General features: G+C 40.9%; 1 long non-coding RNA gene across 2 annotated transcripts in view; it reads right to left on the bottom strand.

The window, feature by feature from the left end:
• Positions 1-9,527, bottom strand: part of LOC130611483 (uncharacterized) — a 44,621-nt gene extending 35,094 nt beyond the window's left edge. For both annotated transcript variants that reach the window (XR_008975245.1, XR_008975246.1), the window contains exon 1: positions 9,301-9,527. This is a non-coding gene — a long non-coding RNA (uncharacterized LOC130611483). The remainder of the gene's footprint in view (positions 1-9,300) is intronic.
• Between the last annotated feature and the right edge of the window lie 15,831 nt (positions 9,528-25,358).

The following is a 25,358-nucleotide window of genomic DNA, read 5'->3' as shown; positions in this document are numbered from 1 at the left end:
CTTTAGATAGACCAATCCCTTCAGGTTCTTCTGTCGTCATCTACTATTGAGGGAGCGATATTATCTATTGTAGACTAGATGCCTAAGTTTTTTAATAGTGAGATGTCAAAGTAATGAGTAACATACTGCAGACACCTTTCCTTTCTTGTCTCGCATCTAGGTACTAAAACTATGAGCCAGCTAATAAAAACAATGCTTTATTTCAGGAAGCAACTGCTTCTTCATTTACAAAAGTTATGACAGTTCTTGAAAATTCTGTTTAAAAACAGAATATTTCCTGCATAGAAAGTAACTGCTCTGCTTCTCCTGTTGTTGCAGGACAGCCCTTCAGGCAAATGTTGTGGAAGAAATACAATACAGAAAGTACAGAGAAATTTTTGCAGAGACAATGCAAAAGATCGAGTGGCAAGATAATCTGTACACTGACAGTTTTAATTTTATTTCTTTTAATTATTTTTTTATTTAGTCCACCAACACATACTTCGGCTGTAATCATCTCACAGATAGAACACCCACAAAAAGCTAAGACTATAAATTAGTGGTTATTCATGTACATCTCAATACCTCCCTCTGCTGAGCTTACGCAAACCACTTGGTAAAACCTGATAACCTTGGTAAAACCTAATCTAATCTAATACAAAACTCAACTTTTATTCAGATAGACTGGTGCTTAAACATTTATGATAAAACAAGGTTTCATACATCCTGGAGACATACAGGTTCAGCCCTCCCTGCTGACACAACTGCTGCAACACCTCATAAGGAAGGGCTGTCTTCGTAGCAGGCAGCCCCCAAGCTGTACAAGCCTGGGACAGATTTGTCCTATGAATTATAGGATCCAATGTTGTGCCCACAGCAAGGACTCCATTTCCTGCACAGATTTAAAATCCTCTCTTATTTAAGGCATATGACAAGAAAGAAAGCAGAAATCCACAAGATCTGTGCTGCTAAGTACATAGTACAGAGGATGTTTGCCACAGGATTAACCTCTGGTAGACATTGCTCCGCTGAGGACACTAAGTAAGCCACATTTTACAGCAGTGGTAAATTTGGTGCTCAGACTATAAGAGAAAGGAGTGTATATAGGAGAAAGCCTGAGCCTTATCTTGAGTTGGAAGACACAGGACAAATGGCTTTGCCTGTTGATGAAATACTGTATGAGATCCACAGTACAATTTAGTGAGTCACATTAATCCAGTGTAATTCTGTTCTCTCAGCCTTAAAGATGCAATCAGTCAATTGATATTTATATTCGTATTACCTGGATGCATTACGGAAGAAAAAGAACACTATAAAAATAGTCATCCTTAAAACAACTAGGTCTTTAACTACCGAAGGAAGCATGCTGCTAGCTGTTGCCCAGTCAGCAATAAGCAAACAGCAGAAATGGAGGAACACAGGAGAAAACTAATACAGAGTTTTTTAAATGCCAGAACCATATATACATGTTAAGTGCTAGTAACCTCAGAAATCATACCCAGTCCTGACAATGGGCATCCTGAAAATGAGCAATGGTTCTCTGGAGGTCTCCTCATGGAGCCAAATGCATACATCTCAGTCTCTTCTGCCCAAATCCTAAACAAAAACCTATCATTTAGCAGATGCTGATGGATGTACAGGTGAGGAGACCTGCAATTGCATCAGAGATGCAAAATTACATGTCTCAGATTGGTGGCACAGAGAAGCGGAGAAAGACATTAAAGCCTTTGCCCTGCCCATAAGCCTATCCAACCCTCCTTTATAAATACACCTCCACTGGGTGGACATAGTGGTAAGCCTGGACCTGCACCACAATCTAGTACCACCATATAAGCACAGAAAACAGGACCAGAAAGGGCATCTGGTGCACTCCCTGCCCAGGGCAGCGAGCATAGTTCCTGTACTACTCTTGATAGAGTTAACCAGTCATTTACTGGCCTCCCATGGTTTATCACCAAAAATAACCTGCAAGATGTGGCAAGGAAACTTATTTCTTTTCTGTTCCAATATAAGCACAGCATAAGGCACTGCCATTCAAGAGTTCCAAGAAATTCCTACAGCTGTCTTCCCCAGCTTATCATTTTTGAGCAAGAAATCACACCTAATTGTTGGCATCTCAGATATTGCAAAAAAACCAAACATACACATCGCTAACTTTTTCCCTAAATGACTTTTTCATAACACAGCCTAGAGAATTATATTTAGCTAAAGGTACTAAAAGGTAGTGTGTAGCGCACGTGCATTAAGCACAGATTACCTTTTTTCTTTTTTGTAGGTAACTAAAATGAAGAACTTTGTATTAGGACACCCTTGTATTTGTCCCTCCTCTTCATCCTACATAATGCAGGAAATACATACTGTCAGCACCTTGAGACATTCTAGAAGGAACACAAATCAAGCCCCAGCATCTTTTCTCCCTTATCTCACTTCAGCAAAGGAAGTTAATGCCAGGCTTACTGTTTTCATGCTACAGGGGTTTCTCTTAGTCATGCAGTCATAGGGCTTGAAGGGACCACAGAGAATAACCAATTCCAGCCCCCTGCCCCAAGGAGGGCTCTGCTGTACCTGTGTTATTTTCCACAGATGTGTCTCAAAAACTCTTTCTGGAGGCCTCCAGCAGGGAAGAGTCCATGCCAGCCAAACGATATTTTCCAGTGGTTTACCATCACATCCTTCAGAGAAGCTTTCTGAATATTTTATCCAAATTTGCCCCATCACAATGTAAGCCTATTTTTGTCCTATCATTGGGTTTGATGAGCAAATAATTTTCTTCCTCTCTGCCAACTTGGAAGCTATCACACTATGTGCCCTCAGTCTTCTCTAGACCTAACTTCACAGCTTAGAGGTTGAACTTACTGCCCTTTGCTGAAAATAGCCACTCAAGTCTGACTAAACTGGACCCATTTCCATTGCCTTTCTATCCACTAGTGACAAATAAATTTCTTCATTTACAAGTTCTCTGTAAAGCACAGAGCTGATGGACAAAAATGAACTGTCAGTCTCACTACTGGAGCAAAAGAATCCATCAGTCCTGCTAGAACTCTTTTATTTGAGTTAATCAAAAGCATGGTAACATCTTAATCTCCAAAAGCCTGACTCAGAAGTTTCGAGAGCTTCCCAAAAATGATTCTGATCAATGGACCAGATTAATCAAAGAACAGAGGAAGATTCAAAGCTTGCCACTCAGTTACAAGGGTGATTCACTTCTAAGGGTACAAGGCCTTAAAATGGAAATAACCCAAGCAAAGGAGAGGAGAAAATCAAAGCTCTTGGAAAAGCTCTACAAGTGCAGAAGCAGGGTAAAGACAAGAGTTATTTTTACTCACTTCTAACTCCCATCCCATAAAAACTGAATGCAACACAAACAGTGGGAGAAGTGTTTAAGCAAAGACCCAGGCCTGTAGCACCTCCTGACAGAAATATACAGTAACTCAAATTACTGCAGCATCCTGCATTTACAAATTACTGCAGCATCTTCAAATTACTTACCAGCCTTCCCACCATCCCTTGGTGCAAGGGCAGGCAGTATCGCAGAGGCTCCTGTAAAGCACAGCCAGGCTGCCTGGGCTGCATTGGAGCTCCTTACACTTGAATTTATAAAGATTACACAGGGGGACTTAGGGCTTGTTTCATCAGCTAGGCAATGATCTGCCTTTGCTGTTGAGCTCGCCCGGCTTTCAAAGTTGAGTGTTCTTTAAGAAAACTTCTCAGAAGGGTTAAGATTTAGGGACTGAAAGGAAACTCTAAGCTGGTGTTCTGCTTTTTCTCTCCTCTCTCATTCCCTGGAACTCTCATGTCAGAGACTGTACGCGTCTCCATTTGCCTTCAATAGTCTTGCTCTACTGCTTCTGATTGTCACTTATGCACACAGAGGTCTCTCTCAGGCTAACTAGTGGGGTCCTGCTGGGAAAAATCTTTTACCTTAAAAGTGAAAAAAAAAAAAAAAAACAAAGAAAAGAAAACCAGTGTCAGAACAAAGCACTTGTTTAACTTGAAGCCCAAAGTGCCTTTCTTTGCTTATACTATATATGCTATTGTTAACTTTTATCAGAGGAACAGATATTTCAGGAATCACTTCAGAGTTACCACCACAATGATTGATGACCGGTCAAAAGAAACATCCAGAAAGCAATAAGCTGTAAAAAGGGGAATGCAGTGAGCCTGGTTCAGGATTGCCTAGCTGTGCCTTTCAAATTTCTTTCATCACATCTGTGACTGTAAGCACTGCAGGGTGAGAACAAGCAGGGACTTTGTGGAATATTTGGAGGTGCTGATAGGTAATCCTTACTGCCATCGGTACCAACCTGAGGATAAAAGATTTAAAGAAATGGAAACACAAGGACTTGGGGGGGGGGGGGTTGCAATAGAAAAAAAAAAAAAAGAGCCAGAACAGTGAGATTTATGTAAACCCATTGGGAGTGCACTGGAAAGCTCTTTGATGAAAAAGTGAGATTGCTTTGAAAGAGACTTTATTGAAGAAAAAAGCTAGTGTGTGTACAGGGAGAGAGGTTAGCTGGGTCACTTATCAGTCTGTCCTGTTTTTCCCCATTCTTTTCCTGAAACAGCGTACGTGCCATATGAGTCTCCACATCCCAAATCTTGCTCTGAAGTGAAACAGCACACAGAAGGCAAAACTTCTTGGAATTTGATTAACTTGTGCTGCTGTTAGTGTCAAAGCCCAAGGCAGTTTATGTATGAAAGGACTGGAGGGGGGGACGGGACGGGAGACCACAGCACAAGAGACTTGGCTTATATGGGAAGCATGTACACAGACATATACACAGACATAGCTCACAATAAAAGCTTATGATGTCAATAGGCTACTGGTACTTACAGAGCCAAAACTCAGCCCAATACCAGCTAAGTAGTTGCATGCTACCTATCCCTATATTCCTTTTATGATCTCAATACAGTTGGGGTTTTTTTCCAGGTTTGGGTATAGTAAGAACCTTTTTCATTCTGAACTAGAAGATACAGAATTAAGTTCTGACTAGAAACGTCTGCCAGTGAGCATGGCTGACCAGCTGCTATGTGCCAGAAGTTCCCATTACAGCCAGCAGATAGTCATAATCCAATCCCAGGGACCAGCATCTTGTGGAAGAAAGGGCACACTATGTAAATGTAAGCCTTCAGTGTTATCTTTGGTAAATTAGTCCCTTTTGGTTTTACAGGAAAAGAAAATATCAGGAAAAGAAAATATCCTCCAACATAGGCAGTTTAAGGCTTTAAGATCAAAGGCCAAAATACTAAAAGTTTTTAAAACTTTAAGAAGTGCAGAGAAACATGCCCCATTGGTTATGAAAGTAATAATGGAACTTTGATACTGTAAGCCATATGTGTCTGCATTTGTGTATTTAATACATATATCCGCCAAGACTTTGTCTTTTTTTATGCACATTTCATGCAGAAGCATGAAGAATTTAGTGTTTCTTATATTTCTCAATGCAGATCACTGTACTCTTCATGAGAGGCAGGTACACTTCTTTGCTCAAATTCTCTCCCCTTTATTCTAGTAATTGTTGGAGGTTTGTGCCAAAACCCACAATAATCTGTGGCATTGGCTTCCAGAAACTTTGAGACTCTTCTGCCACACGCATCAAGTTCCTGAGATAGCAAGCAAGCATCTGAAATTGAACACTGTAGAATCTAGAAAAATACCACTATCACGATCTACACCACTATCAAAATTTGAAGCTGTCTGGTACTTGAAGGTAATTCAATCCCTTCGTGGCACTACTGATCATTACTAAGCTTATACAAAAAGAATAACTTAAGTTCCCACACTCCCTACTCCACTGAATTTCTCACTAGATCTGCAGAGATTTTTTCCAACATAAATACACTGCAAAAGAGAGCATAGGTTGAAGCCATATCATTTTGGGATAAGCACAGGAACCTGTTTCTACAAACCAGTTATACTCAGAGACGCAGATACCACTGAGAAATCAAGCCAACAAAAAAGCAAGTGCAGTGACTGATCCTTATGACAAAGCAAGGAGTCTCAGCTTCCATAAGGATGGCTGCAGGGGAATGGACTTCACCCAGACTTAAGTGCTACTACTTTAATAGTTAGGTTGGTAGAGTGCATCATCAAAAAGCACAAATCCACTTGCATACAACACAGCATAAGATAATTTTTCCTTGTACAGCTGAGGACTGCTCATCGTCTTCATTATTCGGCCTGTATGCATGTGATTTTGCTTTTAAAAAGAAAGAAACCCTTCCTCACCAAGACTGGCAGAAAAGTGCTAATAGGAAGTTTGGTTTAGCTTCTTTCTATTTGACAATGTTTCTCTACTGTCAAATCAGGACACCTTCCCTCTGTTGCTTCCTATCAGTGTTTTCATCATGCTATGTCTAACAACTATAGTCCCATTTTACCAGCAGACTATACAGCACTAAGATGCAATCTCAGAAGGCTCTCCCTCACTGACAGATTTCTCATTAAATACAGAAAATTTACGTTTTCTTCTGCCTTTCTGCACTACTAAAACCAACTTGAGAAACTTCCTAGCAATTTCTCTGATACATCTACAACAATGTCAAACATGATGCAACACCACCTTAAAGTAAGTGCCAACCAGGAATGTAATCCTGGGACCACTGAATTCGTTATCAGACGTCTAGTCAGATCCTTTCACACCAGCTTTGATGGAATTGGACTTTTGTTGCTATTAGGAGAACAGGAAAGAAAAAAAAAAAAATAGTGCAAACTGCACTAGGGAAGGGACAGCCCTCTCCCTCTAACAGGTATAAAGCAACAACCTCTCCAGTATAAGAACCTGTGTCTAGCAATGATCCTACCCAGGAGAATGGCTGCAGAACAATCCAGCCCTCCCAATATTATGCAGAAAGACGCCAAAATTTGACCACAGATACTTATTTGTAAACTAAAAACTGTGCCTTAGAGAGACTCATTTTTGTTTCAAGTCACAGTTATCAAACAACACTCATTTTCACAAAGATACGTACGCCTAACTCACTGTGAAGAGGCAAGACTGATTAGCATTAGGATGAAACAGGTTGGCTCGAAATCCCAACCACCCTTTGGCGGTAGCCTCCAAGGACTTCAAGCAGGATTTGGAGTTGAGAGCAAGAGAAGCTTAAAAGGACACTCTGAAGACCCAGAACTGTATGTGCTCAAACAACAAACTTTGCTTAGAAATTCCTCCTGATCCTCAGAAAAATCTCTGTCATGCAAAACAAGAGCTCACAATGCCAAATGATCTGCCTGATGCTCACCGGTCCCTGGGTTTTCTAAAAGTTGCAGACATATCAAGATAAACAGTGTGGTAACTTGCAGTCACATCATGCATTTATGCTGCTCTAGTTTGAATGGTGTATTGTAAATACACTAAATTATACTCTGAGAATGTGTTTCTGAAAACACACATAAAAAGCAAGTAAATGGGATCAGAGGTTGCCCCTTAAAAAAAAAAATAGAAGAAAATATCTTTCTATAAACAAAGCAGTCGATTCTCAGTAGCATTACTGTGCATCCCTTTACACTCTCTGTACAGCTGTGCCCATACCTGCATTAGCTCAAGTCCTTTTTCCAGCTCCCTCTTGCCTTCTTCTCTGAGACTACCCATAAAAAGCAGAAGCCAACCCTCTTCACAGGACACGGGATCTGGAGAGTTTTCTGCACAGCCACACAATTCAAAGACAAACAATAGAAAGGGCAAATCGGTCTGAGAGACAATTTTAAAACCATTAGACACAGGTTTGCAGGTCACATTTACATTACCTTTAATACTTCCAAGACAAAGGAAAAATAAAGGTTCCAGATGTTCCGAGTGCCTACAGCTGTCTGGGTCTGTAACACATAACATTTGTGCTCACTCTCACTATGAGACCAGAGATGAGCTATCACATGTAAGTGCAGCCCGGTAACAAATGAATTAGCAACACATCTGCCTTTGAGAAGGCATTGTTCCTTATATTTCCAGCTTGCATTAATACATCTCTCTGTTCACATAATTCTTTCAGAGAGATATCATTAGCTTTTCAAGAGCCACAAAGTAGAAGCGCATGCCTTTGAACTTGGATCAGCTCAGCAATATAAGGCATTATCCAGTAATAATCCATTTTTTCTGAAGCCTCAAGGGATCCTACCAGTGCTATTACATGCCACTGCTCAGCAGAGAGCACCAGGCAATATTTACACCTTAACAAATCGTTGCATGCCCTTTTCATATTCTGCATAATTTTTTCACCGAGTCACATTCCTTTTAGAAATTGTACTTTTCCAGTTATAGATAGATTGCGATTACACCAGTCAGTACCACTGCAGTAATACCTACCAAGGAAAACATAAACATAGACTAGCAAAAGCACCTCACAAGAACTCCTGAAGCATGATTCCAAGTCAGGCCCTGGATTCACACCACTGGCTGCTTCCAGTGAATCCAGCAGCAGGCAGCTACAATTCCCTGCTTTCTGGTACAAACCACTAACATACCTTCACCATAAGGGGCTGATGGGTCATCCAAGCTCAGACAGGCAATGACTGAGCAGGCACAAACAAATTTAGGCCAGCTGGATGTGGTCCTTCAGGCTGCTATTACATTCATTGCAGAGGATAAGCCACTGGAAAAAAGCTCATGGTGTATCTCACAGCATGCAGATCGCCTTTAGCTGTGGGAGGCATTAACCTCTAGCCATTGAAGGCAATGGAGCTGTAACAATTTACAGAGCTCTGCCCACAGGCCAGGGGCTTCTTGCAGGGTTATGTCCCAGACCTTTTCCTTTTTCATTAAAGGCCCATTACTGCTTGGTAATGAAGAACAAGGGTGTGTTGTATTAACATAAAAACATTAAAGTAATAACATATATGCAGATAATAAGTGCTGATTTAAATTACAGTCACATATGCAGCAAATTATTTCTGTATATACTGATAAGCATACTTAAAAAATCCTTTAAAAAAAAGTGAAATAGATTAAGTTTTAAGACACATCAAATACAAAGTTTCTAGATACCTGCTTCAGCTATTCATTGCAAGATAAACAATATAAATAGATGCTTTGATTTTCTGAAGTAAAAAGTATTGATCTTGGAGCCTGATTTCTGCTGATGTAAGCGTGCAAGATTCTTGAGTAGTTTCACAGCCACCGATCAGGAAAAAGAGCATTAAGGTTAACAAGTGTTATGCTCTCTCATCCTAATATAAACTAAAAGTCAACAAGACAGACCCACATTCCTAGAAGGATTAGTTGTAAACAGGAGCTTCATTGCTAAAACAGATTTGACATCAGCTAAAGTACCTGCAGGATCTCTTTACTAGGCCAGAAAGATGCTAAGATATGAACTTGCACTCACTTTGTCAAAAGTCCTCTTTTCTGCTTCACAGCCTATCTGTTGATAAAATCCCTGTAACTTTTTGGTTCATTAAAAAAAAAAAAAAACAAACAACTAAGACACAGTTTCTATGTAAATTCAAAGCAGTGCAACTTTGTGCCCCCCCTATCAGAAAGTATCCCACTCTGAGGAACCTGAGGATAAAGCACACCACTGCAAAGATTTACACTAACACATTCCATGGAAATTACCATACTTTCCCTGGGAGCTACAAATCTCAGCTAAAAGGCAGCAATTTATAACAGGCATGTTTCCAACATGACCACATACAGAGAATCATGTTAAAATACATTCCAAGATAATGCTTTTTAATGATGTCAGGAATCTCTGTCTTTAGGCTTACCTATTTTCACTTTGCAATGAACTATGAGCACACAAGATCACATACTGCTTCTCAGAAGAAAATGGCTGCTAAATCTTGACCTGACCATTTATGGTTGTGACCACACCTGGAAGCTATTACCCAGACTGGGTTCCATCAACAATTTTTTTTTATCTTGTACTCCTTTTTTCTTTTCCTTCCTTATTTTTCTTTTTTGTTGTTGATTTTTTAACATCTATAGAAGGTTCTGAAAAAAAAAAGAAACTGTTGGTTTAAAGGACTAAACTGCATTACTAATGTGGAAGTGTAGCTTGAACAACCTACACAGCTGCAAATAAGAGTTCCTTGTATTCAAAGAATATTGTTAGGGGTTTTTTAGTAGGAAAGTATGAATTTTATAGTGGACTAAATTTCATTCTCATTTCCTTGTGGGATGTGCTTACTCTGGACTAGAAATTGGAATTCATCTGATCAGATTTAAACATCTCTATCTGACTTGATTGTCAAGGCTCCTTTAATAATCAATGAAAATAAAAGTGGCACTTCTAGGGCACAATTAACCTCATTCAGGCATCTGAAGGAAATAAGATGAAGAACATGTATTTCTCTTGGGAAAAGCAAGCTGACTAACTCAAATGTAAACAGTTGTCTTGTACATGCATAAAGCTAATAAAATTTTTTCCACCCAGATATGATCTGTGGTGTACAAAGCATTGCTTACAAACTGTAATAAAAAAGCCCACCATGTGGAACAGCTTTTCTGTGCCGTTTATCCACAACAGTTATTCAGGCCTATTTTAAATAGAAACAAGAGTCGTTGCTTTATGCATTATTCTCTCTACTCTGGGTAACTTGAAGTTCTTCTTATATTTTAGAAGGGGGAAGATGAATAACCCAAGGAGAATACAATAGGCATACAGTGTCCTAATAGCTGATCTCAGGAGCCTTGTTTCAAGAAAAACAGCATGTGGTTAGTGCCCTGTGGATGGCCATGCTCTGGCACTGGGTGGCTTCTGATACTCCTGAGTCTCAGTAGGCTCAGAACATCTCCCAGATTTCCAAGAATAAACCCAGAGGAAACCATTTTGGTGTGAGAATGTGAAATTATTAGCTCAGTGAAGTCACTGCCAGCCAGCAGCTGGAAAGTATTTCCAAAGGGAACACCGTAGAAGGCGAATCACAGATGTGCTGCTCTATCTGCTGCTCAGAAAAGCTTTCTGCACTTCGGCATTCCTTTTGTGCTGATAGAAACTACAGACCTAGACAAGTCTTTTACACTCTTTTTTATATGAATTTTATCTGGGAGGTTGAGAGAGGCTATATGCCAAACATTATGCAGCTGCAACGTAAAAACTTGATGTTTCAGACTCTAGCAAGAAGAATCCCAAGAACTGTGGGACTGACAATCAGAGGGAAGTGTGAGAAGTAGAATGCATGATAATAATTCGGGGAAAAGCATGATTTAGTAGAAAATGATGGTGCAGAGTTGGTATGGGCTTTAAAGAGAAATTGTGGAGCCAAGTACTGTTCATACTGCATTTGGTCATCCACAGTATCTTAAGGTTTTCCATCAAGACAATACCTCCAGAACACCTTAGGGAGATAAGAGAATAAACCAGTGAGTTTCCTGCATCATGACATCTGTGCTTTTTGGCAAATTAGTTTTTGAAGATATTTGACATAGATGCCACTTTTTTCTTCTACTCCTACAATTACGAACATATTCGGCATGTGGACTCTTTGCAGTACCTCGCAACAAGAAGTATAAACAGAGGTAGCAAAAATTGAAACACTTTCTTCACACCTTCTGAACAAGAACAGATGGGTTTTGACAGATACCCAAAAGGCTGTGCTACTTTGCACCCCAGAATTGAGCCCAAATCACATCTGCATTGCTTCCGTAACATGTTATCTACACATCAACATCATGTTCTTGCTATGGAGAAAGTTTTTGCTTTTTCCCCTGTAATGGTAACAGAACTTTCTTCCTAATTCATTTTGGAGACTTGAGTAGTACAGGAAGGGGATGCTGTTCTCTGTGGCTGGCTGTGAGACACACAGGGACTCTCCATATTATGCCATGAAGACAGGGGTCACTTGCATTACTTACAGTGTCTGTAGTTTACACTTTTCAATTAGGAGGTAATCAGCATGCTATTATGAGTAAAAATTGTTGGAATGACCTTTGGACTATTTTTTATCTGGCGAATCCCCAGGGGCAGCTTGACTGAAGGAATGACAGGAGAACGAGCTGAGCTAGACTCATGATAAATAAGAACAATTATCACACTTATTATCTAATAAATAATGTATCATGATTTGCCATTAATCCATCACAAAACACCTACTTCAAGTAAAAGCCTGCAGCCTGACTTCCTTTTATGCATCCCTGCTTAGTGTCAGGTATTTGTGCTAAAGGAACATAAAAGGAGTGTTTACTCAGAAGCAAAGAGCCGCCTCTGCATCCCTGATCATTTCAATCAGGGAGGATGAATTATGGCCCTCATAGAAGCAACAAATTGATTCTTCTGACTGACTGCTGCTTGTTTAAGTATCAGAAAGCCATCACAGGAAAAGGCTCTAAATGGTCTGACCCTCCAGCTCAGAAAAGACTTCAAAGCACTTCACACATTACAGAGATTATTCTCCTTTTTTCACGGGTAAGTGCACTAAGATACACGATAAGCAGGCCAGTTTTTTTCCAAATTCAGTGCCTGAATAGAAGAACCTGGACTCATCCTGCCCTGGGGTTTCTCCAGGGATTCCTGTGTTTGCTGCTTCCTGGCTCGTGGGTCCTCACCCCTGCCGCTGGAATGGATCAGGATATTATATGCACACTGACAAATATTAAGGAAATCAGCAATTGTATCCAATTTCCATAGGGTACATCAGCAGCTGCCCCAGTCAGCTGAGTTATAATTGCTGCAAGGATCAGGGGTGCTGGGCTATGAAAGATACCTCCGTTTCTGTCTAATTTTATTTGGTCCACATTTGTGAATGAAGCTCTTTGCTTTCTAGCATCCTAGATGGACCCCTACATAAAATATTCAGACTTCTGAATTAAGTATCACCATTCATATCTGACACCCAACCTTAGTGGCTTAACTAAAATCACAGAAGAAATCAGTACCAAAGCCAGCACAAAAGCAGATTGTACACTCCTGTCTCTGTTATGGTTAGCAGGCATACAGAGGTCCCTTTGCCTGAATGAACTCAGTGTCTGGAGATGAAGCCCAGAGTGAGAACTTACCAGCTAAATAACACTGTCCTCTAGTAGAAGAAAATACTGACTGCATATGAATTTACTAATCAGTCCTTCGCAAATGTTGAACCTATACATAATCTATTAAATACACTCTAAATGAAGAAAGGAAAGACAAAATCCTTTCCTGCTATAGGCTTTCACTAAAGTAATTCCAAGAAGCCAAGATGCATTCTAGCCACCAACATTCAGTGAAAAAACTGACTTCTTGAAAATTCACTACCTTTTTCCCAGGATATTGATTCAATGTAATTTTTAAAGCATGCATGTGGTTGTCTTTTTTTTTGGTTAATATTAATTTTTTTTTCCTTTCAATTTATTTCTGCTTTTATATCATGGAACCACAGAAGGGACCTTAAAGCTCATCCAGTTCCAACCCCCTGCCATGGGCAGAGACACCTTCCACTAGACCAGGTTGCTCAAAGCCCCATCCAGCCTGGCCTTGAACACTGCCAGGGATGAGGCAGCCACAGCTTCTCTGGGCAACCTGTGAAAGTGCCTCACCAGTCTCACAGTAAAGAACTTTTTCCTAGTATCTAATCTAAATCTACCTTCTTTCAGTTTAAAGCCACTGCCCCTTGTCCTATCCAGTTGATATTTAACAGCTGTGCATATTTACTCAAGCATTTAAAAAGTCTTGCAGACAGCTGTTTCTATTTTTTTCAGTATTTTCCTCATGCATTCTGTAGCATTTCTTTTCCATCTTCACATTTCCTCTTGTCTGCTCCAATCCTCCTGAAAATGTGCTTTACCATAAACAATGAAACCCTAAGTAAATCCCTAAGTGTTCACGCTAATGGAAAACAAATGAAAAAAAATAATAGTTTTCATGCAGTATCATTATTGAAGAGCAAAAATATTTTCCATTCCAAAACACAGAACTATCTGGCTGTTTCAACTACTGCGTTTGTAAATCTAACCCAGAACTCAGCAATATCTCTTTAAAAGCATACTTGAACATAGGTTTTCAGGAAATAAGCACTTTCGGGTAACTTGCACAAAATCAGAGGCAGAAGGGAATCAGAGAGAGAAGGGCAGTACTAAAGGAAAAGACAGCAGGGCACAGCAGGAAAGGACCAGAAAAAAAGGAGGTTACCCACAGAGGAAGAGTCTTAAGGGAAATTTCACCTTGAATTTTACTCTTCCATGACCTAGACACAAAAACTCCTCACAGCAGTGAAACTGCAAAGTGGGGCTTTCTGATTAATTAGGGATCCCCCATCCAAAAAAAAAAAGCCTCATTTTTATTTCTGAAAATGTAGTTCAAAAATATCTGATGCTTTACAATGACACTGTCACTTTTCCTGCGGGTTTCCAGCCATGTCTTCTCCACGATCCATGAGTTGAAGGCTTCATGGCAAAACACATAATCTTAGGACAAAAGTCAATGTTTAAGACCTTTTACTTCTTTGTGAAGCTGCTGGCTTCTTAGAAATCAAGTTGTGGGTTTTTTGAGGATTAGTTTGCTATTAAACATTTTTCACCAATAATCTGTCTCAGCTGGAGTTTTTACTTAATGAGCTGTATTATTCATTAATCAAGTTTCCTGAAGCTCCATTTTACTGAAAGAATGACATCTTTATACATTATTCTTGCTAACACTTTTATACACCAGTTGCAATTATACCAATGGGTAAACACATTTTGAGGGAGTGAGATTATCTTAGCAATATAACCAAGATTGGAAATACTTTTCCCCTTTAAGTACCAGTTTTCATGTCCACATTCATGCTTCTGCTTTTAGCACTACTAAAGTTTCAGATTATGGATTTTTCTGGGGCTATCATGTACCTAAATATGATATTTCTGGCTTTTACATTTGGGCAAAGCTTATTCAGCCACTCAAGGAAAATACTTCCATTATTCATTTTTTTTACAAATGTATCATCAATACTAAAGTCTGAAAATATAAATTCGGCAATAACTGGAAATTTCTGTGGAAAACCTTAATCTGGTTGTCCTTGAAATACATGCAACTTTCTGATATTCCTATTATTGCATTTAGCCTTTGTTTTCATCAGCCTCCTTCACATTTTGTACATCAGACCTTCCCATTTGCAGGGAAGGCTCTAGAGAGCACAGCTGTATGGTGGAGGCATTTAACTACCAAACCATGACCAAGGCATTAGGAAATAACCCTGCGGTGACAAATGAAGACAGCAGACCACTAAGATTGTTGGGGTAATTCTGGTTTCTAAAATTTCCTGGAATATTCCCAGAGCAAAACAGAAAATAAATACATTTGGGGTCCAACTGAGAGCACTCTCTCATCTTTGAGTAGAAAGAACAGGTAGAGGTGAGCCAATTTTGCCCATATATTGACTAATGGAGGAAGATAATCAGGAATTTGAAGGCAGTTAGCACGCCGTAGCAGATGAGCAGAGAAAGGCATTCCTCCCGTTGCTCCTTGCTTGTAGTACTATATTCCTCACATTAAAATCCAGCAGGGGAAAATACTGAAGCAGAATAAAGCAGGCATTGCTAAAAGGCAAAAGGGAGGTGGGGAAGAAGGCTTACTAACAAAACATGGTCTGGTAGAGCAATAAAGCCTGAGCAGCTCTTACTTGGGGCACTCTGTGTCTCCAGGGAAGTGCCGTGCATCAACTGTTGTTAATGGGGTTCAGCTGCAGTTGGGCACATGGGATCTGACAGTGCATAGCATCTCTCAAGACATTTCCAGCACCCAAATAGTCACACTGGGAAGTAAAGTAAAAGGGAGGGTGAAAACCTAATATCTTCAGTCTTACATGTATATGTACTGACACATACAAAAAGGAGCATGACAACATCACAAATTAAAGGCTAAAAATTATTTCCATAAAACAAGGAACTGATACTATGATTGAGAGGATAAAACAAACCAAACATATAAAAACAGAAAGCAGGTGTTAGAAGGATCCCAGTGTTTTTAAGGATCTGGTAGAAGGAATAGCTAGTGGCAACAACTTCCTAAAAATCTTTGAGAACAGCCTCAGTCTCAAAGGGCTGCAGTGAAGGAAATAAACTGCCCATCTCAAGGAAGGAAAACTCGACAACTGAAAATTAGAAACTCATGTTCCAGTCATTGACAGATGTGCAACTACAGCAAGTTTGAAGTATGCTGGGAGAAAACAGACCTACAGAAAACAAACCGTGACAGCAAAAACTGTGAGAAAACTTGGGTAGTGGGTGGTGGGTTGAAGTAATACTGCTCAAACACTGCTCCCTTGCCATCAGGATTATATCAGCTATATTATTAAAAGTATCCTCTCTCATTCATTAAGGTACAAAACATAACTGCAAAAATTTCTCCTTGTCTTTCTGCCGATACTCAGCAATCCATTGAACACAACAGGATTATTTAATTATTTCAATGTTGGACAGGCCACAACACTCCCAATTTTCTCTCTCCAAAATTAATGCTGCGGGAGAGCTGGCATGCAACGACCTGCTGAGCCAGCAGAGGGAGCAACGAAGGACGGGTCATTCTCTCGAATGCTCTGGCGATGATTTAGCTTCGCCAATACTAAATGACTGCAAAATATCTGAAAGGTCTGGGTTTGAGGCTTTGAAAGGAGATCTCCTGGCAAGAAGCCTGAGAGTTGGTGCCAGTTAAGAGCAGGAACTGGGAACATGCCAGGACGAGGAGGAGATGCAGATAGAGGTACACTGGTGCACTGGCAGCACCTCAGCTCTGGTTTTGTGCCATCCATATCAAGGGGAGTGTCACTTAGGGGAGCAGAAAGAGCTATCTTGGCAACACAGGAACAGGAAATGAACAAGGCATCTCACCCAGACCTTTGCAACCGACTGTGCAAGAGCACAGGCATGGACTAGGGTAACTACGGCTTCTCCAGCACCTGAGCAGTTCTGCTGAGCTGCTGGCACCAGGGTTTGACTTGCTGTCGCTAGCACAATCATACTCACAGGCTTAAGCTTATAGACAAGAAATTAAATCTGAAAGGATCCTTCTGCTGATGCTCATCTTCATCACCTTGCACATCATTAAATGTCACTCACTTGCACGGTGTAGCACCGCATTACTATATTTACCCAGGCATTAACAGCAGAGCTGGTGCAGAAGAGCAGAGCCCTGCTGTCCTTTCTGTCTGCCTAGAAAACTCCAGTATCCACACAGGCTGGGGAGCTGTAACCAGAAAGAGCAGCTGCCAGAAGCTGTGGTAGCCTCCAAGTAGATAGTCTCAGAACACAGTGACTGTAAGTGGGGTTTTGGATCTAGAGGTACTACATGGCATGGTTTAGTACTACATGGGTGGCATGGTTTAGTGTGAGGTGTCCCTGCTCATGGCAGGGGGGTTGGAACTAAATGATCTTAAGGTCCTTTCCAACCCTAACTATTCTATGATTCTATGATACAAGTGACAACTCTGCAGCCACTTGCTCTTTTAGCCTCACTGCTTTTTTCTTCTTTAGTGTCTTTTAATCTGCCTGCCAGCCAACTTGCTCTGCTTCTAGCACAACGCTTGAAACAGAAATGGCTCAGCTTTCCAAAAAGAAAAAAAAAAAAAATATGAAACTTGCAAACATTTAATAAATCTCTGTATTACTGTAACCAATACTTGAGGCCAAACAGAACAGATGTCAAGCGTGAGATGCAGTGTATTTGTGGAGCATTGTTTATAAAACCCAGTCGCTCTGAGTAGCTCCTCAAGAAGCAGGGCAGCTTCAGCTCTGCCCCTTGTGCCATCCACAGGACTGCTGGGCACCTAGGGCCACACGAGGAGTATGGCTGGCTCTGCCATGCCTTGTGACTCTGCACTGCAGGACTGCACTGAAGAAGGGGTTCCTCTGAGTATCATCTGTCATCCCTGGTGTCACTAGAGAATTAGGAAGATCAGCTCTGTCAGAGACCCCTCTGACATACTGGAAAAAGCTTCATGCACTCCATCAATCCTGCCAGAGACTTGTGTCAAACAGAAATTCAAAGGCTGAGAGCACACACAGGTTTAAGAAGAAGCCAGAAGCTTTTCCACCAGCTAGCAGGGTCCACACACTACACCGCCTCCCTGGAAGCTAAAGGTAAAGAGATAAGCATGGGGCTTAATGCAGCTGGGTGCACTCACACACACACACACACACACACACACACACACACACACACACAGAGGCACTCATTCTTGTTTCAGTGTAAATAATACCCATTCATCACAGAAAAACTAATCCCAGGAATGCAAAGACTGAACTGCTGCATTCTGCTTTGCAAAAGGAATACAGCTCTCAAAGAGCAGGAGGCACCAGAGGCCCTTTTCTTCACCTTGCACCTCGCCCATCTGGGCTAAGCAAAAAAGGTAGATAAGAGCCTGTGATTACAAACGCTTGCACCAGCACACTTATTTTCCATTCTTTGGCCTCAAGAGGTACATTTCAGGCCTGTTTGGTCCTGTACCAAAAGCAACGTTATAGTGCCCCAATTGCTACTTGCCATAGTAAAGTTTTTTACAGACAAACATAACTGTTACACCTGCACTATTACCAGCTTGCATCTGGCTTAGAAGTCAGGTCCAATCCTACTGTCACTGGAAACCTCAGAGTCAATACTCTATTCTCTCCTATTTTTAATAATGCCCTCATCACTCTAAGTATCTCCTGCCTTCCACAAGGAAGGCATATTAAATGATGCAACAAAGTCATCTCATTTTCATTCCAAAAAGAAACTGATGCATAGGATTTTAATTACAGTTTCATTGTCGGTTTGTTGGTTTTATTCTTTAAAATATACTGCTCTGTGCATGCCTGTTACTGAAAACAAGCTCTGCCTGCACAGGGCACCTGCAGGATCACACACTGTGGGAAACCTCTCGCATGATATTTGATGTACTGCACCACAAATATCTTGCTCCTGGTTTAGTACCTTTCTTTGCATTCACACCCATTGTTCTTTGTAGGTACTGTTGGGGTTTTTAGGAAATTAAGAACCAAAACAAAGACTGAAAACTATTAAAAAGAATTTAGAGGAGAAAATAATATTATTTTTTTTTTAGAATGTATGGCAATCCCAGAAAAGCAGCTGTAATTAAGAGAAGCTGAAGAAACAAAAGGGCTCATCTTGCAAAACAAGAAATCAGTGATGAGCTTCATAGAATCATAGAATAGTTCGGGTTGGAAAGGACTCAAGATCATCTAGTTCCAACCCCTCTGCCATGGGCAGGGACACCTCACACTAAACCATGTTCAAGATCAGACATTGAAAAGACTTCAGCCACAGTAGTCACATATCCTAAATTTATGTGCCAAAGTTTTCATAACCCCACTGCTGCAAAAAAATATAGTACCTCAGCTAGTGACAGCTGGTGAATGCAGACTCAATTCAGTGTAGCCATACCTGTTTACACAAACCCATAGCTTTGTCCCTAGATTCCTATGCTTGTACAATCTGTAATTCTTCATACAAATCAATAGGTTGTAGGGCTTATTTTCATTAGGATTATTTTTCACTCAAGAGTTCACATGATTAAGTGTACATGTTATATTCCAGAGAATATGCACAGCTATGTGGACAACCTCTATTATTCCCCTTGGTTTAAAAATCATTTTTGAGGACTTGGCTATATATTTGCAAGATCCTGTAATGTCAAGCATAAGAAAAGTTAAAAAAGTAATTTTATACCTATCAATTAAAAAAAAAAAAGTGAGAAAGTGCTCAAAACACTCACCATAAGCAATGATTAATCTGATCTTTTAACCAGCCACCTCTGTCTCACTAAGACACAGGGAAAATACAGCAGTACCTGCTACAACCTAATGCCAGGATTTGGCAGCCCTCCTAGCAAGCTGAATCAGTGGGTGCAGTTGGCAGATCTTGCCAAAAACGATCCAACTGAAAGCCCCCCTAGTTACAGCAGCACAGAGCTCTGCAAGTAAATTAGTCATCTCAGTGCTCCATATTGCTGCAGCGTGCCTGTTTCCAGCATCTAAGCTACCCAAGTGTGATGTGTTTATACTGCATGGAGTAACCTTGCCCTCAGACATGCCCTCGCACAGTTTCTCTTTGACTTCAACTTTGTAGTAAGGGATAGTAGTTTATTGCTGCCTCACACTACCTTCTGTGGCCAGTAAGGAAAGGAATCTTTCTCCTTACCCCAGTGTCCTCTCACATTTCCCACCCATCAGCTCTGGAGAAGAAAGGCACATATTTGAATCAACCCCCCATTGCGACTGATTCCTACCGCACCTATGTGGTCCAAGGCATAATGTCATCCTTTAAAGGTTATGCCCATCCTGTTCATATCTTTAAGGAAAAAAAAAAATACAACCAAACACTTTCATGTTTTTCTCCTGAGAGGGAAAATGACCTTTCATTGCAGAAAAACATCCTAGCTGCACCATTAATGCTGAGGGGTCAAGTCCTCACTGCTTTGATTGAAGAGCTGTGTGAAGAGCCAGCCTCCTCTCACTGCTGTAAAATTGGAATGGTGCATTTTGTGCTGCTTACACTAGTTGTTGCTGTCAGTTACACTTAATGCAAATAGCACAGATGCCAGCTATTGTGCATGGTAAGATTTCCTTTTATTTAATAGAAAGGCCCCTTTCTACCCAAAAGCCATGACATTTAATATTCCACATCAAGGAATGATGGACATGGTCTGGTACCAAGTGTTTCAATATTACATGTGTACCTACAGCTCTAGTAGGCATGTATGTTAGAGAAAATCTTTTAACAACATATGATATGCCATCATTATTAAATTGCCTCATCACCTTGTTTGTGACACTCAATTTAACTGATATAGTTCATTATTACTCAAATTGCTCTGTGCAGAGATGTTCCTCCTATTGCAGATACAAAAGATGTTTGGCCAATTAAGACATTTGAACAGACAAGTATCCTCAATCATCTTCATTCACATGCTTGCAGATCTTAATTTCTAAACTAAAACTCTGTCTATTTTGGGGGTGTGGGGGAATACTGTGTTTCTCTGTTTCTTGCCCTTCTGTGACAGAAAACACACACTTTGGAATAATGAGTAATACTTTTTACTGTGATAACTAGATGGAAAAAGATACCAATACTGTGTAGCTTTGGTTTAACATACTAAACTTTTGAACATTACCAGGAGTACACAGACTACTTTACAAACATTGATACCCAGGACATTAATGGAAGGTATTAATCATACAACCTATCTGCTTTTTGAAGACACATATCTGGGTATCACAGATAATACCTGAAGAAATCCAGGCACTTATGGAGTGTCTCAGGACTGTCATCTGCTTCCAGCTCAGTAACAGCACAGGTGAGTACTGGTCTGTACAGAGTAACACAAACAGAACACCACCTGTAAATTATATTTCATATGCATTTCTACTAGTTGCTGTATATACTCATGGCTCAAAAATTGCCAGGTTTATAACACCTCTTTGTTTAATATTCCTTTGCCCTACTGGTAATCTAACAGCATTAGTAGATACTTTCCTCCCTAAAATACAGAGTCCAGCATGTTACTACTTCCACAAGCAGTCAGGGAAGGGACTGTATGGTCTTTCATGCATTCACCGGGTTGTATTTGAAAGCCATTGTCCTCACAGTGGAATAAGTCTGACTTTTCCATGTCTTAGTAAGCTTAAACGTGCCTGCTTTCAGCAAGACTTGCCCCCTGTGATTTCTGTCCCCAGCAATTGCAGCAAAAAAGCACAGCCTTTGAAACCGATGGGAAACCAAGGTACAAACCCAATGCAAGATAAGGAATCAGCCTTGCAGAGAAATGTGGTGGGGATAAAAAATCGGCACAAATAACTTCATGCTATTCAACATTAATTACTTACAGGACGTTTTTCAGTTAAAGATGGTCAAACAAACAGCTAAGCTGGCATTTGAAATGCAAGAGGCAACTCATGTTGCTCAGGTCTAGTATTCGGATTTTTATAATTATAAGCAGGTCGTACTCAGTCCCTTATAGAGATGTGGCCTTTCATGCCTTGTTTCCAAGGCAAGCAAAGTGTGAGTACATTTGCCTGCAACACTGAGACAAGCCCTGCTGCCTTCCACCACCCAAACTCCCCAGCTCCCACTGCTACCTTACCTGCTCAAGAATGGCTGCAGCTACGAATAGTTTAGTGACAGGTCATTGTCTGATAACTGATTTCAACATAAAAACGCCTGGAAACATCTTCAGTGTACTCCAGCCTTGCACTTTCTTTGCCGGAAAGAGGCACCCCTCTGTGTCCTGCCAGAGGAGGAAGGCGAATCCAGGCTGCTCCTCCAGCCCTGCCATGAGGCCCCATCTTCTCAGAGGAAAATCTCACCTTTCCTTAACCCTGTTCTGTGCACCATCATGCAGCAGACAGGCTGGAAGCCCCCTTAGGCAAGCTCCAGCTTATCCCTGCTATTTAAGACCCAGCACCCCCACCTATCCTGGCTGCCTCCTGTCTTGAAAAACACACCACACCACCTGACACGCTCTCACGTGGAGGCTGCTGATGGGTAGTTAACCTGGACAATAATCAAGCCAGAAATGCATCAAGTAGTCACCACGTGAGTTTGGAAATCTGCGACCAAAGACAGAAGTGGTGCGTGAACCACAGAAATAAATGGTCTGCCCAGCTCATTACCTGATCAGCTATGGTAAGGGGGGGTCTTTTGGTGCCCTGTTAACATTATAATCAGTGCCACTAACATTCAGTCTCTTGTAGTGCATTGTTGCAAATGTTGATTTATGCCTAGAAAGTAATAGCTTCATTTCTTACCTCGTGGAGAAGCAGATGACTGAAAGCTTACTTCTGCAGAACGGAGATTATCAAAGGCTCAATCACTATTGGGTTTTGCATTTGCCATAACACATCCCATGACTCTGCTAGGATGCTTTGGGAGAAAACAAGGACATTCAGATCCTAATACAAAGCAGACAAAACAGGTCTTGGAAAGGAGAGGAGAAGGAAACTACTAAGCACACAGATCAGCCCTCTCTACTCGTCGCTACAGCATTGCTACCCAGTTCATCTCAAGCAAAAGGCAGTTCAAAGGCAGGAAATCAAAACCAAAATTAATTCAGAGAAACCCTCGTGTGCAGCCTGCTCCCTATGTTGCAGCATTCATATGACAGCAGCCTGTGGGGAGTGCAAAGAAAGCTGCAGATACAAATGGCCATTTTGGAGGGTCCCATCCTGTTCAAAAGGGGCCTTGGTAACTGCTGCTACTGCCAGCGCAGCTGGGGGAGGGGGCTGTGTGTGTGTGTGTCAAATTCAGCTCTGATTTCTTCCCACACACAGAAACAGCAAGGGTTTTCATTCAGGAACGGGGGAGAAGAGAGCTTCTACTCATCCTAATGAGTCTCACACTAACGCAACAAGTGAATATTCAGGGGGTTGCTTTTGCGACGGGTCACTCATGCTTACCAGACAGAGAAAAAATAATATATGCATTTTAGGCTACCAGTGGCAAAAGCTTTGTTGGGTTTTCTTCCAAGAAGATGCTTGACAGTCCAAACACTACTACAGTTGAACAATGCAATTCCCAAAGCCTTAAATAAAAGAAAGGTCTCGCTGGAAATAGCATGGGGAACTCTCACTCTCCAAGCATGTATTTTTTGTAGCAGAATCCCAGTCCCTCACCAGCATCCTTGCCAATAAGAAAAACCATGTGTTCTTACTTTGAAGCTACCCACACTCAGAATTTGGTGAAGGTGGAAGACTACCTAGGAATGAGCCCCACACAGCTCCTGCTCTCCCCACCAGGTCAAGGAGGGGTAGCTCATGCAGCACAAGCTCCTTTCCCATCAGGAGGTGAAGTGATAGTGTTTTAACCAGAATTACTCAGCAATAAGACAAAACTTTTCTCTTACCGGCCAGAACTCATCCCTCCTAAAGAAAGAATAAATAAGGTGGGAAAAAGGGAAATGGCAGCTGTGATAGACAGTCCTATCTGTACCCAAGTACAAACCACACAGGAACATCTCGGGGACAACTTTGCCTCACTTCCAGAAAAAAAAGACAGTAGAAGACAGCAAATTCAGAAAAGGGAGAGCAATTTTAATAGCAGGCATCCGCACTGGCAACTAGAATCCCAACTGTGATAAAGGAGACAACCTTTCCCTGGGAAATTTAAAGTCCAGGCTGTAGACATTTTCATCTGCCACTTTAAAAAAATACTTCTATACTGCATGTCAGTATTTTCTGCTCTGTCCCTGTCATGTACAATTGCAACACCAATGGAAAGAGCCCCTGCCTCTATATTGGATTAATACAAGTGACATTTCTCCTCAACTATTTTTATATAGCTACTGTCAGTCATATCAACTTTTAAATCTCATTTTAGTCAAGACAGCCATGAAAATGCTACTGGACTTCCCTGGAAAGATCTGCAAGTATTTTTATTTATTCTTATTTCCATGATGATTTGATGGTATTTTTTTTTTACAGTTTCTCTTTTCTGTAATCTGGCTGGCAATCCCATAAAGAGAGCAGAGAGCAATGAAGTAAACCCTAAAAAATACAAAAGGGGGAATAATATCTAAACATCTCAATTTAACAATCACTTTTCCTCTAAATGTCCTTCAAGCTTTAGATTTACCTTCTGGAGAGCCTGATCTATATTTAGTTCACAGGGTCAGGAGACCTTTCTTTGCCAGTTGCTAGATGGTCAACAGTTCAAAAGCTATTGACCAACTAGGAGAGCAGTAGTGCAAAACTGTTAAGTCTCATGACCCTGTCTCAGCCAAATGGATTGTTTTTGTGAAGCCCCAAGGATAATAAATTATATAGCCAAACAGACACATTAAAACACTGTGGCTGCAGAGAAGACCAGAAAGTGCTGTGGTGAAGATAGGCCACGTTTTAACGCTATAATGAGCATAGGTCAAATAGTGGCTTTTAATTTACTTGGAATGCAGTTGTTTGCATGTTAAGACCTCAGTTCTGCCACCAGGCAAGGGAAGCTAAATACATGACTCTGAAACCTCTCTACAGTTTAATCCTAGTGAACTCCCCTCACGCCATTTATCTCCCTTACAATTAATTTTGGGACAATGTCAAGCAAATAAACACAAAAACAAAACCAAAGCAAGTGCCTCTGCAGCTGTTCCGTGGCATTGCAAGACTCTTTCTAAGAGAAAGAACAAAAGGGAAGAGATATTAAGGTGTTAAAGTGACCCTCATTTTTTAGTGAATTGCCTATAAAGCTTACATAAAGCCACAAAAACAGAAGGAGAACCTGGTAATAGAGTGCACAATGCAGAGTATCTTACATCGTAAACCCAACACATGAGCACCGGTGCCCGAGCATTAGCTTGGATGTATTACCTAGGATGCATTAGCTCTTCAGAACCAGGACAGTTCTCCCTTCCTCCAATGTGGGTGAATGGGAAGGCAGCTGAGGAAAAGTTACAGGGTGTAGTGGCTTAGCAGAGAGGGTACAGGATGTGGTGTGGTGGCCTCAGGTGTCACTTTGCCAAAGAAATGCTGCAAAATGTAGTTTCCTAATCCTCACAGTAGCCTAATTAA

The sequence above is a fragment of the Pezoporus wallicus genome, unplaced genomic scaffold (genome assembly GCF_028554395.1).
Source record: "Pezoporus wallicus isolate ANWC-B61680 ecotype Strahan unplaced genomic scaffold, APGP_CSIRO_Pwel_v1 contig_6872, whole genome shotgun sequence".
Classification (NCBI taxonomy): domain Eukaryota; kingdom Metazoa; phylum Chordata; class Aves; order Psittaciformes; family Psittacidae; genus Pezoporus; species Pezoporus wallicus.
Note: the sequence above shows the minus strand (reverse complement) of the source record. Positions and strands in the feature narration are given on the sequence as shown.